The sequence below is a fragment of the Onychostruthus taczanowskii genome, unplaced genomic scaffold (genome assembly GCF_017590055.1).
Source record: "Onychostruthus taczanowskii isolate IOZ18803 unplaced genomic scaffold, ASM1759005v1 scaffold126, whole genome shotgun sequence".
Taxonomy (NCBI): domain Eukaryota; kingdom Metazoa; phylum Chordata; class Aves; order Passeriformes; family Passeridae; genus Onychostruthus; species Onychostruthus taczanowskii.
This window is the reverse complement of record NW_024498418.1, coordinates 357,050-365,621: the sequence shown is the minus strand read 5'-3', so window position 1 is coordinate 365,621 and position 8,572 is coordinate 357,050.

The window sequence follows — 8,572 nt, the reverse complement described above, 5'->3', positions numbered from 1 at the left end:
GGAGTTACTGAAACTCCTACACCTGAAGCTGGCAGTGATCCATGGGAAGGCACAGTGGTTGTGGCTGATGCACATGTGAGTCCCACCACATCCCCTCTCGCCATGCTGGATGGAGTCACCACCGCCCTCCTCCTCCTCAGGCTGTTCCTGCCAGGGGCTGTTCCTGCCACGCAGCACACCGGGGGTTCCTGCTTCACAGCAGAAATGGGGCAATACTGGGGAGATTTTTACTGCTGGCACCGCTGAAGTTCTGTTTGTGACCATCACGGCTGATGAACTCCAAGTTTGCCAATTCCAAACGTGCTGTTTCCGTGCTGGATGCTGAGCTGATCGCTGTCATTCCTTCCTCCCTCTCATCCCACCGTTGCCTGCCTCGCTGGGGCGGGGTGTGGATGGGTCGGTTGCTGTCACCGCTGACATCCCAGGCGGTTTATGTTCATTTTGCATGTGAGCAAGGCCCTGAACTGTGTAATTCCTCGTGGGGTTTGGTTTCCTGGCCCCTTTGTGGAGCCAGAGGGAGCTGAGGATGCCGGGAGAGACGCGCCTGCATTTGCACTGCACTTCAACTCGGGCGGGGGTGGGGGATAGAGGGAGCCCATCTTTAAAAAAAGAAAAAAATAGTAAAAAAAACCCCAAACCAAACCCACCACAATCGAAGTATAAATGCGTCTGAGAAGCAATTATAATATAGACATATATCTATTTTGTTATGTTACTAAAGGACCATACTTTGAGTTGTCTGTAAGTAGACGTGGCTGTCTGAACTTCGTGGATTGTAACACTCGATACTACTGAGCTCCTGTACATACCCGCAGCGACGGCAGAAGGAATTATTTTCTGTTTTAGCATGGTAATTTGTGTCTTGTATGTCCGAATATAAACTAAAATAAAGATTGCTAAGTTATCGGAAACCACTGTTGTAAAATAAATGTTTTCAATGCAGAAATGCCCATCGGATTTTTCTTTCTTTATTTGGGCGCTGGAACTCGGCACAAGAGGGAGGGGCTGTGGGACAGGGTGGGGCTGGCTGGGAAGTGGGAGGTGGGAGAGGTCACCCATCCCTGGGATGGGCACTGGGTGCAGGGTCTCCGGGGCAGGAACTGTAGCCAGTCCCCTGTACCCCTCCTGCACCCACTGTGGGGTCTGGGCTGGTTTTGAGCCTTAAAGTCCAAAGATCATGTGATGCTGGACCCTGCAGGTATTTGGGGTGTAAATGCAGGTTAGAGTTTTTGGTGGGGTAGGAATTTTATACAGGGCTGAGGGAGGCAACAGGGGCTGTGTCTGCAGTAAAAATACCCTTTCCTGGAGAAACTCAGGTTATTGACACTGGGTTTGCTCCTGCTGTTGCTGGTGGAGAGAACAAAGATGAGTGGAAGTTGTGCTGAAGGAACTCCGAGATCGATCCAAGCCAAGGTGGGGACCAAGGCAGCACAAATCTGTCCTGCCCCCAAGCCTGTGGTGACTGTGGGGCTGTCCCTGCTGCAGGTGCCACCAGCAGCTGTTCTGACCCTGGATTGTTCATTTTGGAAAGGTGAGTTCTGCTTTTGATGGAGGCGAGCACTAAATTGTGTTTTAACTTAGGTTGGCAGGTTGGACAGGGCTTTAAGCAGCCTGATCTAGAGGGAGGTGTCCCTGCCCCTGGCCCACGTTGCCCTGGGAACACCAAATGCTGCTGGGGCTGAGCAACCCCTCCGGAGAGGGAGGAGTGGAGTGCAGGGTCAGGCCAGGTTGGGTTCAAAGCTGGGACCAAGCTGCTGAACTCAGGCACGTGCTCCTCACCACTTCCCTGCACTCCTTAGCACAGTCTGATCTTTACTGTGATTTCTGTCCCAGCCCCACAAGTCTGCTCCCTCACTGTCCCCTCTCTGATGTCCCCAGGGTGCCAGAGGTCCTGTCCAGCCCTGTGCCCACCCCGGTCAATCACCCAAGGCTGGAATGGCCGAGCTGGCCTGCGGGAAGGATACTGACCCCTTCCCTGGTCTGCAGAGTGCAGGGCCCTGGGACAATTTTCCTCCTTCCACCACACCTGTCAGTGCCTGGGAGCCTTCCCAAACCCAGTTCAGCCCCGTCAAGCCCGGCAGTGCACTGTGCAGAGCTTGGGGTGGGAATGGCTGCTCCGAGCTCGGGGCTGATTGCAGGAGGGGGGGCTCCATGCCCCAGAGAGAACACAGCTTGGGGAGGGAGGGGGCCCCTGGGGGCCTGCAATGCTCTTGCTGCCAATGTTTTACACAGATGCTCACCTTCCTCCAAGAACCGCCAAGCTCAGGTGTCACTAAACCTTGTCCCAAATCCCCAGCTGTGACACAAAAAGGTGCAGACTTGCTGTGAAGCTGGGGAGCAGCAGCTTTTGGAGCCATTCACAGGGATGCTGGAGAAGCTCTGGCTGGGTCTCAGGGTGCAGCTTCCAGCCGGGGTGGCACTACCTGCATCATTCAGAGCTCTTTATGGAGATGTTTTTTTCACCCGAGGAAGCACCTGGGATTGCTTCAGTGGTTTTGGGGAGACCTGGTTCGGGTCCACAGGTTTATGAGAGTGGGGAAGCATAAGAGCACAGCAGCAGGGCAGGTACGACTGTGACTTTAATGCACAAGAGTGACACGCGGGACGCAGTGACAGGAACACTGCCAGGCAAGGTGGGGGCTCCCTGGGCACGGCTGCAGCCCACAGCATCCCCCCCGTTCTCCGCTCTGCCGTGGTGTCTTGTTACGGGGTCGGTCTCCTTCATTCCCCCACCTCCGACGACCCTCCCTCATTTCCCTATACTCTGCAGCAAGAGCTTATTGCTGAGCGCCTTCTGGGCCAGTCTTTCCTCCCGGGACATTTCCAGGAACTCGCGCAGGAGGTGGAAGGTGAGATCCAGCGAGTTGGGTTTTCCCTCTCGCCTCTTGCCGGTTTGCAGCGCCCGCCGGGCTCGGGGGGCCGGGGCGAGCTCTGCCCCGTGGAACAGGCACAGTCTTTGGGGCAGAGGATGGGCGGCGGGGACCTGGGCTCTCGGGGCTCCCATCCAGGGCTCCCAGGTGAGTTGGGGGGCCAGGGTCAGCCTGCGGGACGGACCGCGGGGCCACTGCAGCGGGGAGCAGGTCTCCGAGGGCAGGAAGAGCAGGACGAGGACGGAGGCAGCTGAAAGCATCCTGACCCGCATCGCAGCCACTCCGGGGCCAGAAGCCTGCAAGAACAGCCCCCCCCCACCCCCGACCCCCACATCCCCCCCGCTGCGGTCAGGGGTCACTCGAGGGGCTTCACCCTGTTGGGGACCCCCTCTCCAGGGATGAAATTCCCTGGGGATGAAGCCCCCCGGGACAGCGTCCCCATCCCCGCGGATGGGAATCCCACCCCCCGTCTCTGGGACAGGACCCTTGTGGGGATGGGACGCCCCGCGGGCTGGGATCCCCCACCCGGGGGCGCGACACCCCTTCTCCCAGGATGGGATTCCCCAGGGCATGAGACACCCTTGGCACAGCACAGCACGGCACGGCACGGCACCCTCCAGGACGTGGGGCACCCCGCGAGAGGACACCCCCCATCCCGGGACAGGACCCTCCTCTCCCCGGGACCAGGCACCCTCAGGCTCGGGATCCCCATCCTTGTGCCGGGGCTCCCGGGGGTGGCGGTGGCCGTCCCGGTCCCCGTGCGAGTCTCACCGCTCTCCGGCGCTCCGCTGGCTCCGCGCCTCCCGCAGGACGCGCCGCTCCGCGCCCCGCGCTATATAGGGGCGGGGAGCCACGTGATTGGAGCGGGGCCGGGATCTGTCCGCGGTGCTGAACGGGGGGAGAGCGGGGGGACCCGCGGGGGGTGACAGTCTGGGGGAGCACGGGAGGGGGACAGTCCGGCGGGGGGACACAGGGGGTTCATGGGCATGCGAGTCCGGGGGGTGAGGGAGGGGGAGTGTTTGGGGGGCTGTGGGGTGTGAGGGGCGTGCAGGGGTGGGTGTGCAAGCGGGCACGAATGTGTGCAGGGGCGTTCCTCGGTGCGTCGTGGGTTTGGGGGCTGGAGAGGTGAGGGGGAGCTGGGGGGGTGTGAAGTGAGTGTGAGTTCATGAGTGCGCACTCATGACGGACCCTCTGTGTGTGACGGGGTGCCTGGGGGTGCGGCAGGACCCGCCGGCCAAGCCACACTCTGCCCCATCGCTCCTGGCACCTGGGCACCCCCATGGAGCCCCCGATTCTCTCGGGGCCAGGTGAGACCACGGCAGAGGGGCACACCGGGCACACGCCCGTGTGCGGGCTCGGCCCTGGGCTCTGCAGCGCTTCACCTCGCAGGGAAAGTTTTCCCGATGGCTCCTTCGGCAGTTGTTTGGTGAAGGCAGCCCCGGCTGCTTCCCGGCTCCTCCCAGGGATCCCTCTGCTGCTATCACACAGATGAAAACTTCACTGCAGAAGCAAAATGCGCTTCTGGAGCACAAATTGGCACAGCACAAGGATGTGTTCTTCTCCCGGCCTGATCCCAGCACAGACACACACCTGGGGGTGCATCCCGGGATCCACGGGAGCCATGGGAGGGATTCATTTCCCTTTCCCTGCCTCCCTGCTGGAGCCTCCATTGCCTGCTCCTCAGAGCTCAGCAATTGCTTCCTTCACCTTGCGGAAGCACTGCTGTCTCTAAAATTATAATTCCCTCCTGAGGAACAAACTTAAGAGAAGGGGGAAAAGCAAACCAGCCCACATTAGGCAGAACTTGGATGAATGGCAAGAACCCCTCCCATCCTCCTCCATGGCAAGAACCACATGAAAAACAGAGTTCTGAGGGTCACTGGAAAGCGCTCAAGAGGTTTGTGGGGGTGGCAGTCCGGGGGGGCCCTCCCCCCCAGCTGCAGAATAACTCCCAGCAGCAGCAGAGCAAGCGCTGGGCGGGCAGGAAGGGGGAGCAGCTGCCTCCTGCTGGCTTTGTGAGCTTTTAAACTCCTTTTCTTCACTGAATCATCGAGATCCTCTCTCATTTCCAGCGCTTCACCTGAGGCTGCTTTTCTCCATATGCCCCATGGCTGACCCTGTGCTGTCCCCTACCCCGGTACCAGTCTGAGCCTGGCCCTGCTGCACTGCCAGGAGCGCTGCCTGCAGCTCCCAGGGTATCCCCACACCTGCTGGAGGCTCAAATGAGAGCCCAAAATCCCATAAGGAGATGAAACCAGCCCCAGCAGTGACTGGATCCCAGCACGGGGAATGGAGCTGCCTTGCCTGTGCTGCCTGGCTGCTCATGGGGGCTCCCACCATGGTTATAAAGCTCCTTGAAGTTGTGCTAGGACTTGGCAGGTCCAGGGGGTCCCGCTCAGCAATATGGGCTGCTCCCCTGCATGTAGGGCTGGGCTGTCTCCGAAAAACTCTTTCTATGCCATCTCCTGGGGCTGCAGAAGCAACACTTGGAGGGGCCAGGGGCTGCGATAGGGAGAGATGCAGCAGGAGGGGCTGGTGCCCAGAGCATCACTCAGGGGCCTCTGGGGCCACCTTGTCTCAGAAGAGTGAGCCCGTGGCTCTGGGCAGAGATTTCTGCTCCTGCACCACCACTGCCATGGCCAGGAGCAGGCACAGAGAGAGGCAGCTCCATTCACCCCTTGCCCCCATGGCCTGCACAGTGGCTGATGATGTTTTAGACCGTTTATCTTTAGGGTTAGTCATTTAATTGTAGGAAAGACAGTGATTCTGACAAGTGTATCTTAGACTTGTGTTTTATTTAGGAAGCTCAGCTTGAAAAATTAAAAATACCTTTTTTTTTGCTGCTCCCTTCAAAAATTACTGACAAATCCAGCGCTGATGGGCCCTGTGCACCACCTGGGGATTCATTATCGTCACTTTTAGGGCTGTCACTCTCTCCTCCTCTAGTCAGGAATGTGAGGAGCGAAGTGTTAATGATGCTTTCAGGGATGCCAAACTCACCCCTGGGCTGCGCTCGCTGCACACAGAGGCACAGATCCGAGGGGGAGTCGGAGAGGTTCCTAATTAGGCGCTTTTGATACTCGGAGCCTCTGTCACATGAGCAGCAGCTCACACGCGGCAGCTGCCGCGTCTCTGGCCGTGGCAACTTCAGCACTAAGGTGTGGCCGAGCTTCCAGCAGCATCTCCACAGGAACAGGCGGGATTTGCCGGCCACTTTCCTCCCTTTGCACCCTGGGGGCTGATACCCACTTTGTTCCTCGCCCATCCTCACAAACAGCCGTGCCGGGGCGCAGACGAAGCTCTGGTGTGCCCCTGCTCCCTGCTGTGCTTCTCCATGTGCTGGGTGGAGGTGGCAGCCGTGGGGCTGCCGGGGGCTGGTGCTGCCCGTCCCGCTCTGGAGAAGGCATCTCATGGGCTGACGAACCTGAGATTGACCCTGATGTTTCACCATTCTCAGGTTAGACAGTCCTCGAGGTGCCCCTCGCTGGGGCAGCTGCCAAACGCCCTGCCTTGTGCCTTGTGCATCACAGTGTGTGCTTGCCCAGGAAGAATTTGGAGGAGACAACAAAGAAGCAGCTCCTTGGCTCTGTTTTTATGGTGGGGTTGTCTGTGGGACCCACCCAAACCTCCTCACATTGCCCTGGGTGCTCCCAGGGAATCAAGGAATCACAGAACATTCTGTGTTGGAAAAGCCCTGTAAGATCACCAAGCCCAACCATTCCCTCAGCATGGCCAAAAACATCACTAAACCATGTCCCCAAGTGCCACATCCACACTTCTACATCCCTTCAGGGATGGTGACCCTTTTCCCCCCCCCCCCCCCCCCCCCCCACTGCCCTGTGCAGGCTGTTCCAGTGCTGGACAACTCTTCTGGTGAAGAAGTTTTCCCCAATATCCAACACAAACCCTTCCCAGGTGCAATTTGAGGCTGTTTCCTCTCATCCTGTCACTTGTTACCTGGGTGAAGAGACCACCCCAGCTGGCTACACCCTCCTTTCAGGGAGTTGAAGGAAAAAATGCATGTTAGAAGCTTATCAATAAAAATGAATGAACTTAGTACGAAACTGAAAGGAAGTGTTTTCCCACTGACAAGCTCCATGCCAGAAGTGAGCGAGCCTGGAAAGCTGTCACAAAAATCACAGTGAAAGGAATCTGTAACCTGTTTTCAGCTCCTTTCTGGATTTCTTACTTTGGGTCCAAACACCCTCCCACTTCTGTGGTGGGGACTGAGCCAGATGCAGTACTCTGAGTACTCCACACAGAGCCAAGACTATTCAGTAGAGGGACTCTGGATTCCCTTCAGAGAAAAGGAAGAAAAATCTTTCTGACAGGAGCAAGGGAATTGCGGAACCACTGACCAGCTTTACCTTCTCTGCTACCTCCATTGGAAACCTGAGCAGCTTTGGGGGATTTTAACTTTTGTACTGTGGGCTTACAAATATGAAAAAGAAGTGGTAAAAGCCAATTAGAATTAGTTTTTTGCAAGCAAGGTGAAGTTTTAGTAAGTTTGATACAGAGAGTAAAGTATGGCAGAATCCTCTCAATTGGCCCCAAGAAGAACAGTGGAAAATGCTTCCAAAAATAGTCAGGAATCGTTTGCAGAAAGAAGAAAAAGAAGGTGCAGGGCAGTGCCTGCCTTACCTGTGAAGCCAGGACCAGGTCCCCTGCCAGCCACTGCCAGCCCTGGCCCCTCTGGCCTGCTCTCCTCCCGCTGCCACCCCCCTGCTGTCTTTTATAGCCTTTCTTGTCCCCCGGCTGAGCTGAGCTGGGCCGCAGCGAGCTGCCACGCTCTCTGCTGGCTTCCTGTTTGCTCATCGAGCGGCTGCGGTAAAATTTCCATTACACGCTGGACAGGCAGGGTGGCAGAGAGAAGTGAGGCAAGAAATGGAACCCCGACACGTATCTGAGTCTTGGTGGTTCTCTCAACTCTTTTGAAAATGAGAAAGTGCTGTCAGATGGAGACAGAGGTGACAAGGGGTGTCCTGGCAGTGTGGGAACTGAAGGCCATCCTGCAGTCTCGGTCCAACTGCTCTGGGTTCCCCCTCCCTGTCCCCAAGGGGGTACAGAAGTCCTGCTCCTCAGTTTTGCAAGAAGATCCTCCTTCCCACCCCCCAGCCCAAAAAAGTGCTTCCCAAATGCTGCCTTACTGAATGGAGCCACAAAGCTCTGTCCTGCTCTGACCAGAGGTTATGGGGTTGTCTGCATCCCCCTTCACTCTGTCTCAGCCAGCAGATCCTCCAGCAATGCATAACCCAGAAAGGAAAGATCTGGATGAGAGGAATACATTTTAATATTTCATTTATCCTCGGTGTATGCAGAAGAACAATTTTGGCTGTAAAATAGAGGAGGGTAAAGGGAAAGGAGGAAAACTGCTTGCTATGAAAATACGTAACCTGTCAAAGTATCCAGGCCCACCTGGAGCTGTGTCTCTTGATCTGGAGGGGAAAGACCCCGTGGCTGGAACGAGATGAACTTTAAATCCCTTCCAGCTCCTTGTGGGGGTCTATGATTCAACAAAGGTAAACTGAAAATTCCCTGCAATGAGCAGGGACCCCTTCCACTACTCCAAGCCATGCCCAACCTGGCTGTGAACACTTCCAGGGATGGGGCAGCCACAGATTCTCTGGGCAACCTGTGCCAGGGCCTTGCCACTGAGACAAGGAAGAATTTCTTCCCAATGTCCAATCTAACCCAGCCCTCTG